General features: G+C 44.0%; 1 pseudogene; it reads right to left on the reverse strand.

Moving 5' to 3' along the window:
- Positions 1–6,299: 6,299 nt before the first annotated feature.
- Positions 6,300–9,294, reverse strand: LOC125546226 (annotated as a pseudogene).
- Positions 9,295–24,430: the final 15,136 nt, after the last annotated feature.

Here is a 24,430-nt window from a genome sequence, read left to right on the forward strand (position 1 = left end):
TAGATCATGATGAACCTACGAACTATGAAGAAGCGATGGTGAGCCCAGATTCCGCAAAATGGCTTGAAGCCATGAAATCTCAGATGGGATCCATGTATGAGAACAAAGTATGGACTTTGGTTGACTTGCCCGATGATCGGCAAGCAATTGAAAATAAATGGATCTTCAAGAAGAAGACTGACGCTGATGGTAATATTACTGTCTACAAAGCTCGACTTGTCGCAAAAGGTTTTCGACAAGTTCAAGGGGTTGACTACGATGAGACCTTCTCACCCGTAGCGATGCTTAAGTCTGTCCGAATCATGTTAGCAATTGCCGCATTTTGTGATTATGAAATTTGGTAGATGGAAGTCAAAACTGCATTCCTGAATGGATTTCTGGAAGAAGAGTTGTATATGATGCAACCGGAAGGTTTTGTCGATCCAAAGGGAGCTAACAAAGTGTGCAAGCTCCAGCGATCCATTTATGGACTGGTGCAAGCCTCTCGGAGTTGGAATAAACGCTTTGATAGTGTGATCAAAGCATTTGGTTTTATACAGACTTTTGGAGAAGCCTGTATTTACAAGAAAGTGAGTGGGAGCTCTGTAGCATTTCTGATATTATATGTGGATGACATATTACTGATTGGAAATGATATAGAATTTCTGGATAGCATAAAGGGATACTTGAATAAGAGTTTTTCTATGAAAGACCTCGGAGAAGCTGCTTACATATTAGGCATAAAGATCTATAGAGATAGGTCAAGACGCTTAATTGGACTTTCACAAAGCACATACCTTGACAAGATTTTGAAGAAGTTCAAAATGGATCAAGCAAAGAAAGGGTTCTTGCCTATGTTACAAGGTGTGAGATTGAGTAAGACTCAATGCCCGACCAACTGCAGAAGATAGAGAGAAAATGAAAGATGTTCCCTATGCTTCAGCCATAGGCTCTATCATGTATGCAATGCTGTGTACCAGACCTGATGTGTGCCTTGCTATAAGTTTAGCAGGGAGGTACCAAAGTAATCCAGGAGTGGATCACTGGACAGCGGTCAAGAACATCCTGAAATACCTGAAAAGGACTAAGGATATGTTTCTCGTATATGGAGGTGACAAAGAGCTCACCGTAAAAGGTTACGTTGATGCAAGCTTTGACACTGATCCGGACGATTCTAAATCGCAAACCGGATACATGTTTACATTAAACGGTGGAGCTGTCAGTTGGTGCAGTTCTAAACAAAGCGTCGTAGCGGGATCTACATGTGAAGCGGAGTACATAGCTGCTTCGGAAGCAGTGAACGAAGGAGTCTGGATGAAGGAGTTCATATCCGATCTAGGTGTCATACCTAGTGCATAGGGTCTAATGAAAATCTTTTGTGACAATACTGGTGCAATTGCCTTGGCAAAGGAATCCAGATTTCACAAGAGGACCAAGCACATCAAGAGACGCTTCAATTCCATCCGGGATCTAGTCCAGGTGGGAGACATAGAGATTTGCAAGATACATACGGATCTGAATGTTGCAGACCTGTTGACTAAGCCTCTTCCACGAGCAAAACATGATCAGCACCAAGGCTCCATGGGTGTTAGAATCATTACTGTGTAATCTAGATTATTGACTCTAGTGCAAGTGGGAGACTGAAGGAAATATGCCCTAGAGGCAATAATAAAGTTATTATTTATTTCCTTATATCATGATAAATGTTTATTATTCATGCTAGAATTGTATTAACCGGAAACATAATACATGTGTGAATACATAGACAAACAGAATGTCACTAGTATGCCTCTACTTAACTAGCTCGTTAATCAAAGATGGTTATGTTTCCTAACCATGAACAAAGAGTTGTTATTTGATTAATGAGGTCACATCATTAGTTGAATGATCTGATTGACATGACCCATTCCATTAGCTTAGCACCCGATCGTTTAGTATGTTGCTATTGCTTTCTTCATGACTTATACATGTTCCTATGACTATGAGATTATGCAACTCCCGTTTACCGGAGGAACACTTTGTGTGCTACCAAACGTCACAACATAACTGGGTGATTATAAAGGAGCTCTACAGGTGTCTCCAATGGTAGATGTTGGGTTGGCGTATTTCGAGATTAGGATTTGTCACTCCTATTGTCGGAGAGGTATCTCTGGGCCCTCTCGGTAATGCACATCACATAAGACTTGCAAGCATTGCAACTAATGAGTTAGTTGCGGGATGATGTATTACAGAACGAGTAAAGAGACTTGCCGGTAATGAGATTGAACTAGGTATTGGATACCGACGATCGAATCTCGGGCAAGTAACATACCGATGACAAAGGGAACAACGTATGTTGTTATGCGGTCTGACCGATAAAGATCTTCGTAGAATATGTAGGAGCCAATATGGGCATCCAGGTCCTGCTATTGGTTATTGACCGGAGATGTGTCTCAGTCATGTCTGCATTGTTCTCGAACCGTAGGGTCCGCACGCTTAACGTTACGATGACAGTTATTATGAGTTTATGCATTTTGATGTACCGAAGTTAGTTCGGAGTCCCGGATGTGATCACGGACATGACGAGGAGTCTCGAAATGGTCGAGACATAAAGATTGATATATTGGATGACTATATTAGGACACCGGAAGGGTTCCGGAAGAGTATCGGATAAAACCGGAGCACCGGGGGGTTACCGGAACCCCTCGGGGGGTTAATGGGCCTTATGGGCCTAAAGTGGAGAAGTGGGAGGGGCTGCCAGGGCAGGCCGCGCGCCCCCTCTCCCCCTGGTCCGAATTGGACTAGGAGGGAGGGGCGGCGCCCCCCTCTTTCCCTCTCTTCTCCACCAATCCTACTTGGACTAGGAAAAGGGGGGGAGTCCTACTCCCGGTAGGAGTAGGACTCCTCCTGCGCCACCATAGGGCCGGCCGAACCCCTCCCCCTTGGATCCTTTATATACGGGGGCAGGGGCACCTCTAGAGACACAAGTTGATCCACGTGATCGTTCCTTAGCCGTGTGCGGTGCCCCCTGCCACCATATTCCACCTCGATCATATCGTTGTAGTGCTTAGGCGAAGCCCTGAGTCGGTAGAACATCATCATCGTCACCACGCCGTTGTGCTGACGGAACTCATCCCCGAAGCTTTGCTGGATCGGAGCCCGGGGAGCGTCATCGAGCTGTACGTGTGCTAAGAACTCGGAGGTGCCGGAGTAACGGTGCGTGGATCGGTCGGATCGGGAAGACGTATGACTACTTCCTCTATGTTGCGTCAACGATTCCGTAGTCGGTCTGCATGGGTACGTAGACAACACTCTCCCCTCTCGTTGCTATGCATCACCATGATCTTGCGTGTGCGTAGGAAATTTTTTGAAATTACCACGTTTCCCAACAGATACTTCCAAAACCAGTTTGCAGGTGCCGATGATACCGTGCAGGTGACACAACCAAGCTCAAAGAGGAGCTTGATGAAGATCGTGTTCATTGTGTTGTTCCGTTTCCCGTTGATCAGTAGTGGAGCCCAGTTGGGACGATCGGGGATCTGTGTAGCATTTGGGGTAGTCTTCTTTTATTTTGGTTCCGTAGTCGGACCTTGATTGTATCTGGTTGATGTAATGCTTTATTCATGTAATTGTGTGAAGTGGTGATTGTAAGCCAACTACATATCTCTTTCCCTTATGTATTACATGGGTTGTGTGAAGATTACCTCACTTGCGACATTGCTTACAATGCGGTTATGCCTCTAAGTCGTGCTTCGACACGTGGGAGATATAGCCGCATCGTGGGCGTTACAAAGAATCAAGAGCATGGAAAATGAGCAAAATCTCATGTTCATTGACCGAATACTCTCGATGAGAAGGCAAGAGCATACTTAGAGCTTTGTCATGGTCAAGTGTTGGCGGCAAGGCCTGTGGGAGACTTCATGGGAGAGTTGGAAGGCTTTGGAGCATTCATGGGAAGAGAGATGGGTGGCATGGGAGGATTCATGGGAGGTGGTATGGGTGGCAATGAAAACAATTGTGCCAGTGTAGAGAATTGAAGCACTAGTTCGGGCAATGGAGGAACTCACATTTGAGATCTTTATGAACTCATGTTCTATGTACTTTTGTTTCTGTTTGTGATGCACAATGCTTGAGGTTTTCGGATCAAATTTAACAAATTAGAAATGTTGTGGATTTGAACTTGAGTTCGAAATTTTCAAAAAAATTGATTATATGTGTTGTGATGTTGCAAAGTATTAATTACCATGTCATAGTTTATTTGAATATGTTTTGCAATTGTGGAGTAGAGAAGGCAAAAATTTAGGGCACCGATTATTGGACTGCCGGAAAATCATAAACTTTTCTCATGACCAACAACCTTCTCTCTTCACACCTAAAATCAAAGCACCAAATTATTGGGATATAGTTGGAGATTGCTCTAATAAAACATTGATCACCCTCACCAGTCACCACATCCAACCTAAGTTGGGTCAGATCACAATTTCTTCATGATTCAGCAAAATCTCATGCACCACCTGCAACAACCCTCACAAGCCGCGAACATGGCCACGGGAGCAGGCCAGGAAGCCCAAGATCAGCTTGCACCCGAGTCCGCTGATGTGTAATGAATATGTGTATCATGCACAGGAGCCATATTCACTTATAGCGAGATGTATGCCCCCTCACCTCAGGCCCGACACGGCTGGGCCGGCCCAACACTATAGCTGTTTTGTGCGGTTATTCTTTTTGTGTGGGTTTTCTTTGTCTGGTTTTTCATTGTTTGGGTCCAGTTATTTTTTTTGCGGTTTTTCTTTCTATGTGGGTTTCCTTGTCATGTTTTCCACTGTTTGGGTCCAGGTTTTTTCTGTGTCGTTTTCTTTATCTTGTTTTCACTGTTTGAGTCTGGTTTCCTTGATTTTTTTTTCTGGTTTGTTCTTTATTTCATTTCGTTCAGTTTAGCTTTATTTTTCTTTTTTATTTAGTTTTCCTTTTTTCACTGATTTTCTTTGGTTTTCATTTTTCATTTTTTTATTTTTTTTTTCAACAGATGATCCATCTTCCTCATAAACATTATACATTTTTTGTAAATATCAGGAACATTGTTTATAAAAAATTTAAATTCATGATTAATACTTTTTTCAAATATATGTTTTAATATCTACATTTTTCATAGACACTTTACATTATTTACATACATAAGCAGCATTTTTATACACGTTTAACCTTTTTTAAATATGTGATTAACATTTTTTTGAAATATATTATTTTTATGTCTTATTTTTCATACGCATTTGTACATTTTTTTGTATTAAAAAATCAAACTGTTTATACATGTTTAACCGTATTTTATAATGTCACATACATTTTTATTGAAAAAGGTGAACATTTTCTATACATTATGATTGTACATTTTTATACACATTAGGAACATCTTTTATACAGGTTTAACATTTCATAAATACATCATTAACATTTTCTTCAAACATATGTTATTGATGTGTACTTTTTTCATACATATTTGTATATTTTTTGTATAAATCAAGAACATTTTTTATTCATATCTAATTTTTTTCACATACATGATTAACAATATTTTTATAATTCACATACATTTTATTGGAAATTCACACGAACATTTCTGTTTACATGCTATCGATTTTTTTAATTAAGCTAAGAATTATTTTTTACATTGCGTTAACATTTCTCCATATTTTTTAGTTTTTAGTTAATTCCACGATTTTGGAGTATATGTATTTATTATATTTTGGAAAGAGAAAAACAAAGGAAAATACAAGGGAAAGGGCGAACTAACCTGAAACTTACCTGGCCTGGCCTATTTATAGCGACGGCCTGACGTGAGCGCACGCTCCGTCTCACATCAAGCGACACATCAACTCAATTAAAAAAAAATCAAGCAACACATAGTAGCTCCTCTTCTAGCAGGGGGTTAAACAATCAATTTCGTTGTTGGTCAGAGGCGTGCAAAGCGAGATGCCGACGTGCTGTGCAACGGGACCACAGGTCACTGTGATGGACCAAGGAGCTCCTCTGTTGTAGTGCGACCCGATGGGGATGTGCCGACGCGGGGTCATACCCTACGACAAGAATGGCCCTCTCAGAAAAAAAAGAAAAAGACCAATAGGGGGAGAAGCCCCTGCTGATTTTTACTTTCTGTATAAAAATATATATAAGTGTTTAGATCACTAAATAGTGATCTAAACGCTTTTATATTTCTTTACGGAGGGAGTAATAAAGAGGAGAACGTGTCCTGCGTCGGCCAGGTCCCGGTCGCTGGCCACTGGGCTAGGCCACCATGGCCCTCTCTCCAGACTGGGAACAAGCCGCACAACAAACCAGCGTGATTCCAACCAAGAGGACAAATCATTTCATCCAGTAATACATTGTTTCTTTCTACAATCTTTCTTTCTTCTAGACCTTACTGTCACTGCTGCCAAGCAAGCAGGGCACACACATTCTCCAACAAGTCTAATCGACACTGCAGTAACAGAAAGAAGTTCAGAGATCCATTGGTTCATAAACAGTGAGCACCTTAAAGTTCAGTTCAGAGATCGGAACAGGCTTCAAACGCTGTAACCGGGCTAAAAAGATTTTACACAGGGATAGCTCGCTCGCACGCACACATCATAGCGCTCGACAAGGCGTCCGCATTGAACAAGCAAATAATACATCCAATCCGTGCTTCACTCTCGACATTCCAGATCCAATTGTCCAACAAGCCAATGCATCTAATCCACACATCACACCTTTCTCTTCCTTCACCACGACGCGCTTTCAGAGGAATCAGCTCTTCTTCCACATGGCATCAGCATCTGCGGATAGATGAAACAGCATCAACTTACTATATGTAGAAAGGCGTCAATAGGAAATACAGGGCTACCAAGTACATATAACAAGCATCAAATATATGGATCGCTGCGTGTTGCAAGTTGACAATGGATATTTGCAACGAGGTGCCTATCACATCGCCCAGCAACAGTGCAATACATGAATACAAATAAGACCTATCAATCAGAGAAAAGGACTTCAACAATGTACTTTGCAAACATACTGATGAGCACATGGCAGCAAGCCACAGGTTGAAATTTCTATGTGTGCATATGGTTAAGCAGCCTAGAATTTATACAATAAGAATGCACTACAGTGAGGTTTGCATTCGAGGAACCAATTTAAAAAAAAAAAAGGAAACAAGGCCCATGACAGGTGCGACAGCCGAGGAGCATGAAGAGGAAGATGCAGAGGAGACAATAATGAGGCTAGAAAATGTGTAGATGAAGAAAGGATATGATACAGCAACACTTTTGACCTGGGAAACAAATTCAAAAGCTCAGTCGAGCATCCATGCATACAACTCTTTGGTTGTTATATGTCTTGTTTTTCTTTTGTCTATAAGAATAAAGTTACTTATGCAGATCAGATGTAATAATACAATAATATCCTTATGCCTATGATTGTACTATATGTGACCTCCTCCTTACTGTTTAGCAGTTCAACAGCAGAAAATCTACAGACAACCGAAAATCAACTTTTCCCCTTCGGGCTGCTGTATACTACTGATATATGGAGTAATCTGTAGTGGATTGTAATCACATAAAAACAAACTGCTAGAACTGCTGTTCAGAGCAGAAACATGGAGCTGTTCTAGTTAGATGATTTCGACTCATAAACAGGTTACACATAAAAATGAAGGAAATTATGTGAATTTGACCAACTCATATAGTAGAAATTTCAAGAGCAAGGGGGGCTCTGGATTACTAAAATATCAGCAACAAAGAGGCTTCTGATTTATTAGTACGGTAACCTCAAAATGGTGATAACAAATCAATATATCAAACTGAGCTTCCAATTGCACAAATAAGTTAGGCATTATATAATCACCTAAATGCCCTCCAACAATAATTAACCGTAATGCGAACTAACAAACTAGGCAGAGTGGAAAAAGAAAATATTCATGACATAAATACCTGAATCATATATCTTTGCTGTGTAACACTGAGACCAAGTTAAATAAAATTAAGCAGATAACATGCTCACCACTTCATATGGTTGGTGCACATAATGATGGTGGGAAACCAGCATATAGTCGACCAGAGAAGATGACTTTGCTACGCTGAGTGAACAACTCGACCTGAAACGTCTTGACGTCCACCGAAAATAACCCAAACTTCACCTCCCCTCCAGAAGATGTGATGTACATGGCTCCTATGAGCAGGTATCCCCCGCCTACACCAAGCAGAACAACATGATGCATTCCCGGCAACGGGATGACCTTCTCCAAGTGCCATTGGTTATTTCTCAGAATGGAATACGTCAGCCAACATGGGTCATATATGTTATCCCTGTCATAGACATCAGCGAGCATTCCAAGCATTCCTTCTGCTGCCTCAACAATGACAAAATTGCTGCTCCATCCTTGTTCAGGTGGTAGGTTGACAGCAGAGAACTCCATGGTGCGTGTATCAAGCAGAACCAACTTGTTCAGGAGGGGGAAATGCCAACAGAAGCATCCGTGGACGAACTGACGATCTGAGAGCCCATCCTTGGGGTGTTTAAGTGGATCAGACGCAGCACTCCACAGATCAAATGCAAGAGAATGCCATTGCCCATCCAACGAGGAGAAGACGAGAAGCACCATATCCGTTCTGCATTGCACCAAGCACATGACCCTGAATGATAACGGGTCCTCCTCATCCTCGCCGGGAGCAAGGAAAGTCTCCAGATGGAGGAGGTCCGGTTCACTGACCAGCGCTTTCAGGTCGCCGGGGACGGCGGGAGCAGGATGTAGCGGCGGTGCACGGGGTCGCACACGGCGAGCTCCCTGGCCGAAAAATAGCGGTACTGGAGGTTGCGCAGATGAGAGCTGCCGCGTTTGCGTGGGACTGGGGCGCCGGCGAGGAGGGCGCGTCCGTCCAAGAAGTCAATCGCGCTCCAGGTAAGGCTGGCGGTGGAGGGGAGGAAGGAGGAGCAGGAGAAGTCGAAGCCGGCGAAGGCGCGGGCGGCGACGGCGGAGGGGTGCGGCGGCTGGGCCGGGATGAAGGCGCTGTCGTCGAACGGAGGGTGGAGGGCGCAGATGAGAGGCGGCGGGTGGAGGGCGCGGTAGCGACGGAGGAAGGCGTGGTCAGTGATGAGACGGCGAAAGGAGGGGCACGCCGCGGAGGCGCGGGCTAGGTCGGCAGCAGTGGGGAGACGGAGGAAGATGTCGTGGAGGAGCTCGTCTGGGGTTCGGAAGATCGGCGTCCCCGGCGGTGGCGCTGGCTGCGGCGGCGCCATCGGGCTGGCCGGCGGGGGAATTGGGGATCTACCAAATGCTCAACTTTTTTTTTGACAGGCAATTTTATTTTATTTTTGAGCGGGGACAGGCAATTTTTTTAGGGTAAGCCAAACTTTATTCATCAAACACCACATTGTGTTGGATACAGCTCAGGTCACGGGGTTGACCATACCAGACGTGGCGCCTTGGACCTAGAAGAAGAGATTGTTTGGCTAGACTATATGCTTCCTTATTGGAGGCACGATCTTCAAAGACAAAATTACATTGAAATGACTCTGACTGAAGTTTTATTTCATTGATAATTGCACCAAATGTGCCTAAGCTGCCCTTGTTGATTGCACTCACCACCATCTGTGCGTCCGAAGCGATGACGAACTGGTTTAAATGGAGATCCGCTGCTAGCGCCAATCCTTCACGACATGCTATTGCTTCAAGAGCTGACGGATCATCCAGCCCTTCCACTACTAAAGCAGAGCTGCCCAGGTAAGCTCCGGTGTTGTCCCTGCACACCGCAGCTGTTGATCCTCTTTTACGTCTCGTCCCCGCGTCTACATTGATTTTTGCATAGCCCGTAGGGGGTGCTCTTGGTCTTCCAGTTGGTATATGTACCACACCTCCAGAGCGAGGCACCTGCTCTTGTTTTGTGTTGACATCGAGCTCGGCGATGTAACTATTGATGAAAGCAATAATGGTGTGCAGACTTTGGAAGATCCCTTCGTGTATCGCTTTGCGCCTCGCTGCCCAAAGAGCCCAAAGTGTCACCGAAAGTTCCACAAAATCATCATGAGAAAGGCGATCCATCAGAGTGAATAGCCATTGTTTAGTACTCGGTTTAGTCACTGTTGCCATTGTTTGTGCCAGCTCATTGTCAACCAGGGTCCAAGTGCATCGAAACATGGTGCACTCGAGCAGAGAGTGTCTCCATAAGTCTCGAGCTCCGCACAAATTGCAAGCACTAAAATCTGTCATGTGTCTATGGGCTCGGACATCGTTCGTTGGGATTGAGTGTTTTGAAAGTCGCCATAGGAAAGTCCTCACCTTCCCTGGTACTTGTGTTTTCCATAGTGTTTTCCAAGCTCGCTCGTCTCCAGAAGCGCTAGAAGAGCCCGTTCTGTTCTCTAGCCAAGCCTCCCTTCTCGATCTTATTGCAACAAGCATCCTGTATGCCAACCTAACAGAGAACAAGCCATTATGCTCATGATACCAGCTCCAGAAGTTCGACATATTTCTCGTGCAAAGGGAAATACCTAGAATTATACGAGCATCTATTGGCATGAATGTCTCTGATATCATCTGTATGTCCCATCGCGCAGAAGTTTGGTCTATTAGTTCAGACACAAGCTCGGGAGGATTCTGACTTATGCAACCATAGGGTCTCAACATCTCGTCCCTTGGGAGCCAGTTGTCCAAACATATCTTGGTTGAGGAGCTGTTCCCTATCCGCTTGATCAAGCCCAGTTTGAGGGTATCGCTTCCTTCGATCATGGCTCTCCATACTTGGCTGGGGTGACCCCCCTATGTCGCTTCCAGGACAGAACAATTTGGATAGTATATACTATTTAGAAGTCGAGCACTCAAAAGAGTCAGGACACTGCAGTAAACGCCAGGCCTGCTTGGCAAGCATTGCCAAGTTAAAGAGTTCAAAATCCTTAAAACCAAGCCCTCCCATGCATTTGGGTTGTGTCATTACTTTCCACGATACCCAGTGCGGTTTGCATTTCCCTTCTTTGCTTCCCCACCAAAACTTCCGGATCAACATGTTTAGGTGCTCGCAAAGACCCGGAGGAAGTTTGAAACACGACATAGAGAACATTGGAACAGCTTGGGCAACGGCCTTTACCAATACCTCTTTACCTGCCGATGACATAGTATTTTCAATCCACCCTTGTACTTTGCTCCATAGCCAGTCCTTGAGGTATTTAAAGGCCCCATTTTTTGAGCATCCAATATCAGAAGGCATTCCCAAATATTTCTCATTGAGTGTTTCATTTGGCACTTGTAGCAAAGTTTTTATTTCCAGACGTGTACTTCCGGCACACCCTTTCTAAAATATATAGAAGTCTTACTATAGTTTATCCGCTGCCCCGTAGATTGACAATACATGTCCAGTACTAGGTTCACCTCAATAGCTCCCACACCGTTTGCCATGAAAAACAGCAGGCTGTCATCAACAAATAATAAGTGATTAACCGGCGATGCCAGGGGCGCCACTTGCAGACTACTCTGGTTCGATGACTCACTTCTAGATTCTAAAAGGCATGACAGGCCCTCTGCTGCTAACAAGAACAAGTATGGAGATATCGGGTCCCCTTGTCTGATTCCACGAGTAGGTGAAAACTCTGCTGGAATTTAGTTTATTTTGGGCGGCCCAATAACTATTTCAGAAATTCCTAATAAATCCTAGAGGCCCACTTAGCCCATTTATGCAAGGCAAGGGATACTACTAAAGTTTAGTCCCACATTGCTGAGTGGGAGTTGGACCTCCTTATAAGAGAGGTTCTTTCCCCACTTGTACGAGCATGGGAACAAGAGGGATATCCACGCGCGCTCCTCCTCCGCCGCCCGCCTCGCCATGACACGTCACGACGCGCCGCGGGTTGCGGGAATGAGCTGAGCCGATATCTAAATTTTTGCCACGCACTACGGGTATACGAAAGGTCACACAGAAGCTGAAAAGATTTTAGCGAAAGTGGAGTTTGAATGCGAACGGTGCAGCCCTTCGGCTGCTGGCTGTTCGCTTCGCCTCCGTCTCTTCGTTTCGCCTCCCGTCGCTACCCTCTCACCTCCTTCTCTTGCGCCTATAAAAGGGAGGTCGCTCCTCCCAGAGAACCGCACCAGAATCTCTTCCTCCTCTCGCCACAAGTTCCTGAACACTGCGCTGCTGCTACGATCTTCCCCATCCCGACTTGCGGTGTGCACCGCAGGTTGGGAGAGTAGGCCTCCGAAACCACACCTCTTTGAGTCCTGTACGGGAGAAGGGTGATAAGGTTTTTGGGGAGAGCTCTGCGCGACTACTGACTGACTCCTTCATCACGGACGCCCCGGACTCCGACGACGACTTCTTCCCCGACATCGACAACCTCCTCGACGACATGGCTGGCGAGGACACCGACCCCAAGTCCAGTGCTACTGCTGCTGCTGTCCCGTATGTGTTCTTCTTTCTGTTAGATGTCCTGCCACAGTTTCTCGTACTAGTACTTGCCCTACTTATGTTAGGCTCTACTTCATACATGCAACTAGTTCTACTGTCTGCTATAGATATGTTAGCCTACGGTTCATATATGCAGAAGCTATTTACCTTCTCTCTGTCAGAAAGCATGACTTGTTTTATCTCTACTATATTAGTCATGCTTTATCTACTATTTCTGTTAATAAAATCATTTGGTAAATTGCTCATATTTCCAACAATCCAAAAACCTTATTATAGGCAATTTACCCCAAGTGATTTTGCTGCTTCCATGAGACCTCGTATGTTTGAGGGTATCCACTATAAAAGGTGGCGCGTGAGAGCAGTCTTATGGTTTCAAACCATGAGTTGCTATGACGCCACTCTTGGCAAACCTGAAGGGGAGCTTGATGCTCAACAGGCACAAGCTTTTCAGAAAATGGATACTCTGTTTAAGGCTGCTCTCTTGAGTGTTCTTGGTGAGAACATAGTTGATGCTTATGCGTCAATTGATAATGGAAAAGATATGTGGGATGCACTCGAGGCCAAGTTTGGGGTCTCGGATGCTGGCACTGAGCTGTACATCATGGAGCAATTCTATGATTACAGGATGACTGAAGAGCGCTCCGTGGTTGAGCAAGCTCATGAGATACAGTCATTTGCTAGAGAACTTGAGCACTTCAGTTGTATGCTACCGGACAAGTTTGTTGCCGGAGGTATCATCACTAAGCTTCCTCCTTCATGGAGGAACTTTGCTACCTTGCTGAAGCATAAGAGGCAGGAGTTTTCCGTCCCGGATCTCATTGGCACTCTTGATTTGGAAGAAAAGGCGAGAGCAAAGGACACACGTGCTCGAGGTATTGAGGGAGGATCTAGTGCCAATATGGTACAGAAGCAGAACTTCCAGCCCCACAAGTTCAAGAACAAAGGCAAGTTTGATGGAAAAGCAAAGTTTGATGGGAAAAACAAGGCTGTGCAACACACGAACTTCAAGAAGAAGAATGGCAAGAAGAAAGGTGCTTGTCATGTGTGTGGGGATCCTGATCATTGGGCTCCTAGTTGCCCTAATCGCTATGACAAGCGTCATCCTGGGAAAGGCGGCAAGACCGCTAATGTTGTCATTGGAGACACTGACATGAAGGATGCTGGGTATGGTATATTTCCCACTATTCTTTCAGTATGTCATTCTCCTAACTGGTTGATTGACACGGGTGCTAATGTGCATGTATGCGGTTATATTTCCATGTTTTCGTCTTATCAGACCGCAGGGACTTCAACCGTGCTGATGGGCAACGGTTCAAGTGCTTCTGTTCGTGGTGTTGGCACGGTCGATCTGAAGTTTACTTCGGGGAAGATCGTGCGGCTGAAGAACGTGCATTATGTCCCCTCCGTCAATAAAAATCTTGTTAGCGGATCTCTTCTGTGTAGAAATGGCTACAAGCTTGTCTTTGAGTCAAATAAATTTGTAATATCCAAGTATGGAACCTTTGTTGGTCAAGGCTATGAGTCAGGAGGCTTGTTTCGTTTATCCTTATCAGACGTTTGCAATAAAGTTGTTAATCATATTTGCAACAATAGTGAATCCAATGTGTGGCATTCACATATTTGTCATGTTAACTTTGGTTGCATGTCGCGACTAGCGAAGTTGAACTTAATCCCTAGTTTCACCACCGTCAAGGGATCTGAGTGTCAAGTGTGTGTGCAAGCTAAGTGTAGCGACCAGACCTCAAACAGTATGATATCTGTGCTCCGGTGTCATCCCTGGATCAGTAATGCTGACACCACACAGTACTCGGAGGATTTATACCAGAGTAGCAATCACACACTTATTACATCGAGTGTCTCAAGAGAGAACTTATTACAATAAATATGGCTTAAGGACATCTAATAACGATAACAGCGGAAGGCTTGGAAGATAAGTGAGTCCATCAACTCCAACGGCATCACTGAGTATAGAACCACCACCTAAAAACTCCTTAATCGTCATCTGAAAAGTCTGCAACATTAACGTTGCAGCCCGAAAACGGGTCAGCACATGGAATATGCTGGCAAGGTAACACATAGAGAGTAATGGAATGAAACAGCTATACTATATGCATATTTGGCTGGTGGAAAGCTCTATCGTTACAGTTTTGCGTAAAGCCAATTTTTCCCTACTTCAAAGGAATAAAATTTTAATTACTATCAAGGTGGTTGTTAAACATTGAGAATGGTTGACAGCATTCTCAATCCCAATTAAGCATCATCATTAAACATAACCCAACAAAATTAATTTAGGGTAACATGTTGAGATTCACATGATAATCCAAGTACTAGATACTCAAGATGTCCATAACCGGGGACACGGCTAACCATGATTAGTTTGTTACACTCTGCAGAGGTTTGCGCACTTTTCCCCACAAGACTCGATCGCCTCCGTTTGTTTTCTCGCACTACATGGTGTTTGAGAAGACGGATGACCAAGACATAGTCTTTCAGAAGCGCTAGCAGCTTACGATCGGGTAGGCCGTACCACCTACATCCCCTACATCTTCTTGTCTACCACTGTAAGAGTTCGCACGACTTAGTCAACTATGCTAGAGCCCATAATAGCTTGTGGCTGCACACGGAAGTTTCTAGTATGAATAGTCTCATGATCCCTTTGAGCCTGGGTGGCGGTCCAAAAGAAAACAGGCAAGTCCTGGAATACCCAGGTGCCTCAATCCACCCAGATGTGTGTTTAAGTAGCCACCTTAGATAAACCATTAAATTAACAAAACTCACATCTGTCATGGATATCACTCACCCAATCCACGTCTACTAGCATAGCATGGCATAATAAGCAAACGTAGAAGTAACTCCCAAAGGTTTGATAATAAACAGGTAATAGGTACTACCTCATCTACTTCCCATCCCATAATTTAATTAGATCCTAATCATGCAATGTGTGAGGATTGATCTAATGCAATAAAACTGGGTAGTAGAAAAGGTATGATCAAAGTGTTACTTGCCTTGTTGATGATCCGGGAAACCTAACGATTCGAAGTAACAGGCGGCGCACTCCGGATACTCTATCGCAGACAAACAAACAAGCATATAATAAGTACTCAACTAAAGCACAGGTAAAACTCAAATAAGAGATCTAACCAGAAGGTTCAACTTAAGAACTCCGGTTGGCAAAAGAATCAAATCGAACGAAGCAACGAAAGTCAAACGGCGAAAGAAAACAACTTCGTTCTAGTAATCTGGATCTAGGGAAAGTTTTACAGTAGCAAAATCTTGTTTAAGTTGGTTAAACGGATAGAGGGTTTCGAGACGAAACTCTAGGCGCTTGAATCGCCTGATTCTGATAAACGAGCGAAAAGCTATACTAAAACAAAAATCAGATCAGGAATCGCGATCAGAAAAATCGCGGATTTAATCTGAGAAAAAGAAAACGACGAATGGATTAATGAACGAACGTTCGTTATCCAGATCTAAACGATGAACCTGTTCGTTTAAACGAACAAACGAGCGAACGCTCGCTATTTAACCTAAACCGAAAAAAACCGATCTAAAAAAACGAAAACTAAAAAAAACCGATGGAAAACCAATCGGTTTTCTAAAAAAACGGGCGGCGCGGACCTCGGCGGCGCGGCTGGGCGGCGGGGCGGCGGCTGGGGCGGCTCGGGGCTGGGGCTAGGGTTCCTCCCCGGGGGGCTGGGCCGGCTTTTAAAGCCTGCCGGGCCAGAGAACTATCCGGACACGGCCCGGTTAGGTCGGTTCCCCCCTTTTTTAAAAATATTCCGCTCGGAAGAAAAATAAAAAGAAATACTAAACGGACTCCAAAAATCTCGAAATAAATTTTCCCGGGCTTCTAAAATCAAGCCCGACAAAGTGAACATTTATTTGGGCCCTAAATGCAATTTTGAAAAATGCACATTTTTCCTAAATTCAAATAAAACACCGAAAAACTCCAAAATAAAAATCTTGTTTGATTTTATTATTAAATCCTCAATATTTCCCTATTTTGGGGAAGTCATTTTATACCCTCTCTCATATTTTTGTAATAGAAATAATTGATGATAAAAATAATAAAATCAAATGATCCTATTCTCAAAATTTGAGAAAACTCAAATATGAAAATAACGAAATCCCCAACTCTCTCCGTGGGTCATTGAGTTGCGTAGAATTTTCTAGGATCAACCAAAATGCAAAAATAAAATATGATATGCAATGATGATCTAATGTATAACATTCCAAATTGAAAATTTGGGATGTTACAAACCTACCCACCTTAAGATGAATCTCGCCCTCGAGATTCGGGTTGGCTAGAAAATAGGTGAGGGTGGTCTTTGAGCAAATCTTCCTCTCGCTCCCAGGTGGCTTCATCCTCCGTGTGGTTGCTCCACTGAACTTTGCAAAACTTGATAACCTTGCTGCGAGTAACTCGGCTGGCAAACTCAAGGATCTTAACTGGTTTCTCCTCGTAGGTCAAATCATTATCCAACTGAATAGTTTCCAAAGGCATGGTATCTCTCAATGGTATGTCAGCCATCTCCGCGTGACACTTCTTCAATTGAGAAACGTGGAACACATCATGAACTCCTGACAATCCTTCGGGCAATTCCAATCTGTAGGCTACTTCCCCCATACGTTCCAATACTCGATATGGTCCTACAAATCGTGGTGCTAACTTCCCTTTAACTCCAAAACGCTTTGTTCCCCGAAGTGGAGATACTCGAAGATAAGCTCTATCTCCGACTTCGTAAACTGTCTCCTTGCGTTTAGAATCCGCATAACTCTTCTGTCTGGACTGGGCTACCTTGAGCCCATCGCGAATCAATTTCACCTTCTGTTCAGACTCTTTAATCAAGTCAGGTCCAAACAACTGGCAGTCTCCAACTTCGTCCCAGGACAGCGGTGTCCTGCACCTCCTTCCGTACAAAGCTTCGAAAGGGGCCATCTTTAGACTGGTTTGATAACTGTTATTGTAAGAGAACTCTGCATATGGCAAATTATCGTCCCAGCTAGATCCGTAGTCTAGCGCACAAGCTCTCAGCATATCCTCCAAAATCTGATTGACTCTCTTGGGCTGTCCATCTGTTTGTGGATGAAAAGCTGTACTGAATTCTAGCCTGGTACCCAAAGTTTCGTGCAACTTCTTCCAGAACTTTGAGGTAAACTGGGTTCCTCTATCTGATACGATACTCCTCGGAACTCCATGCAGACATACTATTCTGGTCATGTATATCTTTGCCAACTTAGCACTGGTGTAAGTGGTCTTTACTGGGATGAAATGATCTACTTTCGTCAATCGATCAACTACAACCTGAATTGAGTCATAGCCTGAACGAGTCCTGGGCAATCCCGTGATAAAATCCATGCCTAACTTATCCCACTTCCATTCGGGTATCGGCAATGGTTGTAACAATCCTGCTGGCTTTTGATGCTCTACCTTTACTCTCTGGCATACATCACAAACTGCTACATACTCCGCAATATCCTTCTTCATTCCCGTCCACCAGAAAATATCCTTCAAATCCAAATACATCTTGGTATTTCCTGGGTGAATTGAATACGGTGAATCGTGTGCCTCTTGCAAAATCAACTTCTTGATCTCCGGGTTATTGGGCACATAAACACGATCTTCAAACCATAGGGTATCGTGCTCATCCTCACGAAATCCTTTAGCTTTTCCTTTGCTCAGTTTCTCCTTTATAGCGGCAATCTCTTTGTCAGTTCTCTGAACTTCTCTGATTCTATCCATCAAAGTTGACTGAATCTCTAGTGCTGCTACATGGCCTCTCGGAACTATTTCCACACATAGTTCATGAAGATTTTCTGCTAACTCCTTGGGTATCCCTCCCATCATTAACGTATTGACATGGCTCTTACAGCTTAACGCGTCAGCTACTACATTAGCCTTTCCGGGGTGATAGTGCAATTTCATATCATAATCTTTGATAAGCTCCAACCATCTCCTTTGTCTGAGATTCAACTCCTTCTGTGTGAAAATGTACTTCAAACTCTTATGATCCGTGTACACCTCACAATGGTTTCCAATGAGGAAATGTCTCCATGTCTTCAATGCATGCACTACGGCTGCTAACTCCAAATCATGCGTGGCATAATTCAACTCATGGGGCTTTAGTTGTCTTGAGGCATATGAAACAACTCTCCCTTCCTGCATAAGCACTGCTCCAAGTCCTCGACGTGAAGCGTCACAATACACCTCATAATCTTTGGTCTGGTCTGGCAAAATCAACACTGGTGAGGTAACCAAGCATTTCTTCAACTCCTGAAAACTAGCCTCACACTCCTCCGTCCATATGAACTTGGTATCTTTCTTCAACAACTCCGTCATAGGCTTCGCAATCTTTGAGAAATTCTTAATAAACCTCCGGTAGTATCCTGCGAGTCCAAGAAAACTCCGGATCTCTCCAACTGTTGTTGGGGCTTCCCACTTGGTCACGGTTTCAACTTTAGCGGGATCTACTGCTATACCTTCTCCAGATATAACGTGTCCGAGGAATCCTACTTCCTTCAACCAAAACTCACATTTGCTAAACTTGCTATATAATTGGTGTTCTCTGAGCTTTCCAAGTACCAAACGCAAATACTCCTTATGCTCCTCCTCATTCTTCGAATATACCAGGATATCATCAATGAACACTACGACGAACTTATCCAAAAACTCCATAAACACTTTGTTCATCATGTTCATAAAATAGGAAGGCGCGTTAGTCAGACCAAATGACATAACGGTATACTCATACAGCCCATACCTGGTGGTAAAAGCTGTCTTCGGAATATCCTGTTCTCAAATCTTCAACTGGTGGTATCCTGATCGCAAATCAATCTTGGAAAATACTTTAGCTCCTTGCAATCGATCAAACAGATCGTTGATCATTGGTAGTGGGTACTTGTTCTTGATCGTTACTTCGTTCAATCCTCGATAATCAACAACCATCCTTACGATCCATCCTTCTTCTCCACTAGAAATACTGGCGATCCCCAAGGCGAAGAACTTGGGCGAATATATCCCTTATCCAGTAACTCCTTAATCTGCTTCTTAATTTCCACCAAATCCTTTGCTGGCATCCTATATGGTCTCTTTGATATTGGACCAGTGCCTGGCAAAAGCTCAATCAAAAACTCAATATCTCTATCTGGTGGCATGCCTGGCAACTCTTCTGGAAATACATCAGGGAAATCCCTTACCACTGGTACTTCCTCCTGCACAACTCCTGTTAGGCAATTTACTTGGGTCCCCTTTGGCACATGCCGGGATACATACTTGATCCTTCTCCCTTCTGGTGTGGTAAGAAAAATTGACTTACTAGCACACTCAATATTCCCTTCATACTTTGATAACCAATCCATGCCTAATATCACATCCAATCCTTGAGATTCCAATACTATTAGGTCTGAGGGAAAAACATAGTTACCAATCCTTAATGGTAACCGATCACACCATAGACTAGCCACATACTCTGCTCCTGGCGAGGTTACTAACATGGGTGACCTAAGGGCTTGGGTTGGTAGGTTATACTTATCCACAAATCCCCTTGAGATGTATGAATGCGATGCTCCAGTATCAAAAAGAACGAGTGCAGTAAATGACTTAACCAAAAACTTACCTATTACTGCATCGGGCTGAGCTTCAACCTCCTCCACGCTAACGTGGTTCACCTGTCCCCTTTTGAAAGGGTTCGACTTCTTCCCAGAACTTCCATTGCCATTTTGGCCTTCAGGACATTCATTGGCATAATGTCCTGGCTTCGAACACTTATAGCAAGTGACTTGGTTCAAGTCCTTCTTGGCTGGGGTTGATGGGTTGGTGCGGTTCTGGCCGTTGCTTCCTCCATTGCCATTACCATTCTTAGTGCCATTGTGATTGTGCGAGCTACCTCCCCCATGGGTATGCTGAAAATGTCCTCCCGGTCTAGGGGTAAAACGTGGCTTCTGCTGAGCTCCTGAATTGTACTTCCCTTGTCCATACTTCCTCTTGCGATTCTCAATTTGCTGCTGCTTCCCTTCAATCATAAGAGCACGATCTACCAACTCCTGGTAGTTGTTGAAGGTGGCTACCATCAACTGCATACTCAACTCATCATTCAGTCCTTCCAGAAACTTCTCTTGTTTAGCTGCATCCGTAGCAACGTCATCTGGGGCATAACGTGCTAGCTTACTAAACTCCTCCACATACTGGCCAACTATCCGTCCTCCTTGGCGCAAGTTACGAAACTCACGCTTCTTCATGGCCATAGCTCCTGCTGAAACATGGGCAGTACGGAAAGCCTGCTGAAACTGGTCCCATGTGACAGTGTCGACTGGGAAGGTGGCTGTGAAATTATCCCACCATGATGCTGCGGGTCCTTCTAACTGATGTGCGGCAAACTTCACCTTGTCCGCATCTGTGCATCCTACTGTGGTCAACTCCCTAGCTGTCTTGCGGAGCCAATCATCCGCTACTATCGGCTCGGTGTTACTGAAAAACACCGGCGGATTCAGCCTAAGAAAATGGGCTAAGTGGTCAACAGGTGGTGGTGGTGGGTTGTTGTTGTTGTTCCCCTGATTTTGATTCTGGACTAGCAACTGCATCAATGTGTTCTGCTGCTGGATCAACTGGGTGAGCTCCGGTGGAAAGGCAAATCCGGGGTCACGTCTCGGAGGCATCTGAGGGTTTAGAAAAGATGAGATATAAGAATAGAGAGGGTCTAAAGAGAAAACACTACCCATATGCACATGAGGCAAAAGCAAACAATTCACTTCAATCAATCAACCAAAGGCATACAATCGATCTAACTATCGCATAAGTGCTTGGACTACTATATTTACATGGTGGACTACTACTACTGGTGAGGTGGTCTATTAGAAATATTCTATGGTTGTTGACTCCATAATATCTGCTCCAGCTTCATCAACATAGTCATCATCGCTACTATCTGCTTCCGAGTCGGTGTCGTCGATGATGATGTAGTCTTCCGGGCTAATCTCCTTGGGTTCTTCGTCTTCCTCTACTGGCGTCGGGCCTCCCATAAATATTCCAATCTTCTTTGTTAGGTCGGCATTCTTATCCACCAATACTTCAATTTCCTCTTCATAATCTTCACGTGTAGCCTTGAGTTCTTCCTCCAGTTCCTTGATTCTAGTCTTAGCCTTCTTCAGATCTATCATGTTGGCGCACATCTGGTTCTCCTGTCGTCGAATGTGCTGGTTTAACTCCTGGATAAAAGCTGCGATTGATCTATCATTCCTGGTGCTGATCATCTCCCAGTGTTCATCTCGGCGCCCACAAATCTGGTAGATAGTATCCCAGAGATCCTTGCGGTAGACTTCTCCAATGCGTCCCATGGTGATGTGAGCTGCCATGCTCTTTCCTAGACTCCAAGTTGGTGCATCAAAAGAAAATTCTATGGGCTCAGTGACTGGCATGAACGTCCTTCCTGGAACTTGAACTTGAATCATCCAGCGCTCTTCTTCAGGTAACGCGCCATTGTAGGTTCCCGTGAAGCTTGGTACTCCTATGTTCAGGTATCTAGTGACTTCCTTCAAGTGACGTCCAAAGGGTGTATCTTCATCCGGTTGCGTGAACTTGTTCCTTGCATCCGCCATCCTAAAGAATAGAAAAGATGAGAGGTCAGAAGAGAAGAGAGTGAGTAGTGATCTAGGTCTTTAGCTTAGTGGCCGTGTCCTACAGTCAGCGTGTGCTCTAATACCATCTCTGTAGCGACCAGACTTCAAACAGTCTGATCTCTGTGCTCCGGTGTCATCCCTGGATCAGTAATGCTGACACCACACAGTACCCGGAGGATTTATAGCAGAGTAGCAATCACACACTTATTACATCAAGTGTCTCAAGAGAGAACTTATTACAATAAATATGGCTTAAGGCCATCTAATAACGATAACAACGGAAGGCTTGGAAGATAAGTGAGTCCATCAACTCCAACGGCATCACTGAGTATAGAACCACGACCTAAAAACTCCTTAATCGTCATCTAAAAAGTCTGCAACATTAACGTTGCAGCCCGAAAACGGGTCAGCACATGGAATATGCTGGCAAGGTAACACATAAAGAGTAATGGATGAAACAGCTATACTATATGCATATTTGGCTGGTGGAAAGCTCTATGGTTACAGTTTTGCGTAAAGCCAATTTTTCCCTACTTCAAAGGAATAAAACTTTAATTACTATCAAGGTGGTTGTTAAACATTAAGAATGGTTGACAGCATTCTCAATCCCAATTAAGCATCATCATTAAACATAACCCAACAAAATTAATTTAGGGTAACATGTTGAGATTCACATGATAATCCAAGTACTAGATACTCAAGATGTCCATAACTGGGGACACGGCTAACCATGATTAGTTTGTTACACTCTGCAGAGGTTTGCGCACTTTTCCCCACAAGACTCGATCGCCTCCGTTTGTTTTCTCGCACTACATGGTGTTTTAGAAGACGGATGACCGAGACATAGTCTTTCAGAAGCGCTAGCACCTTACGATCGGGTAGACCATACCACCTACATCCCCTACATCTGCTAGTCTACCACTGTAAGAGTTCGCACGACTTAGTCAACTATGCTAGAGCCCATAATAGCTTGTGGCTGCACACAGAAGTTTCTAGTATGAATAGTCTCATGATCCCTTTGAGCCTGGGTGGCGGTCCAAAAGAAAACAGGCAAGTCCTAGAATACCCAGGTGCCTCAATCCACCCAGATGTGTGTTTAAGTAGCCACCTTAGATAAACCATTAAATTAACAAAACTCACACCTGTCATGGATATCACTCACCCAATCCACGTCTACTAGCATAGCATGGCATAATAAGCAAACATAGAAGTAACTCCCAAAGGTTTGATAATAAACAGGTAATAGGTACTACCTCATCTACTTCCCATCCCACAATTTAATTAGATCCTAATCATGCAATGTGTGAGGATTGATCTAATGCAATAAAACTGGGTAGTAGAAAAGGTATGATCAAAGTGTTACTTGCCTTGCTGATGATCCGGGAAACCTAACGATTCGAAGTAACAGGCGGCGCACTCCGGATACTCTATCGCAGACAAACAAACAAGCATACAATAAGTACTCAACTAAAGCACAGGTAAAACTCAAATAAGAGATCTAACCAGAAGGTTCAACTTAAGAACTCCGGTTGGCAAAAGAATCAAATCGAGCGAAGCAACGAAAGTCAAACGGCGAAAGAAAACAACTTCGTTCTAGTAATCTGGATCTAGGGCAAGTTTTACAGTAGCAAAATCTTGTTTAAGTTGGTTAAACGGATAGAGGGTTTCGAGACGAAACTCTAGGCGCTTGAATCGCCTGATTCCGATAAACGAGCGAAAAGCTATACTAAAACGAAAATCGGATCAGGAATCGCGATCAGAAAAGTCGTAGATTTAATCCGAGAAAAAGAAAACGATGAACGGATTAACGAACGAACGTTCATTATCCAGATCTAAATGATGAACGTGTTCGTTTAAACGAACAAACTAGCGAACGCTCGCTATTTAACCTAAACCGAAAAAAAACGATCTAAAAAAAACGAAAACTAAAAAAAACCGACGAAAAACCAGTCGGTTTTCTAAAAAAAAGGGCGGCGCGGACCTCGGCGGCGCGGCGGGGCGGCGGCTCCGGCGGGCGGCGGCGCGGCGGGGCGGCGGCGCGGCGGCGGCTGGGGCGGCTCGGGGCTAGGGCTAGGGTTCCTCCCCGGGGGGCTGGGCCGGCTTTTAAAGCATGCCGGGCCAGAGTCCTATCCGGACACGGCCCGGTTAGGTCGGTTCCCCTTTTTTTTAAATATTCCGCTCGGAAGAAAAATAAAAAGAAATACTAAACGGACTCCAAAAATCCCGAAATAAATTTTCCCGGGCTTCTAAAATCAAGCCCGACAAAGTGAACATTTATTTGGGCCCTAAATGCAATTTTGAAAAACGCACATTTTTCCTAAATTCAAATAAAACACCGAAAAACTCCAAAATAAAAATCTTGTTTGATTTTATTATTAAATCCTCAATATTTCTCTATTTTGGGGAAGTCATTTTATTCCCTCTCTCATATTTTTGTA

The sequence above is a fragment of the Triticum urartu genome, chromosome 3 (genome assembly GCF_003073215.2).
Source record: "Triticum urartu cultivar G1812 chromosome 3, Tu2.1, whole genome shotgun sequence".
Classification (NCBI taxonomy): domain Eukaryota; kingdom Viridiplantae; phylum Streptophyta; class Magnoliopsida; order Poales; family Poaceae; genus Triticum; species Triticum urartu.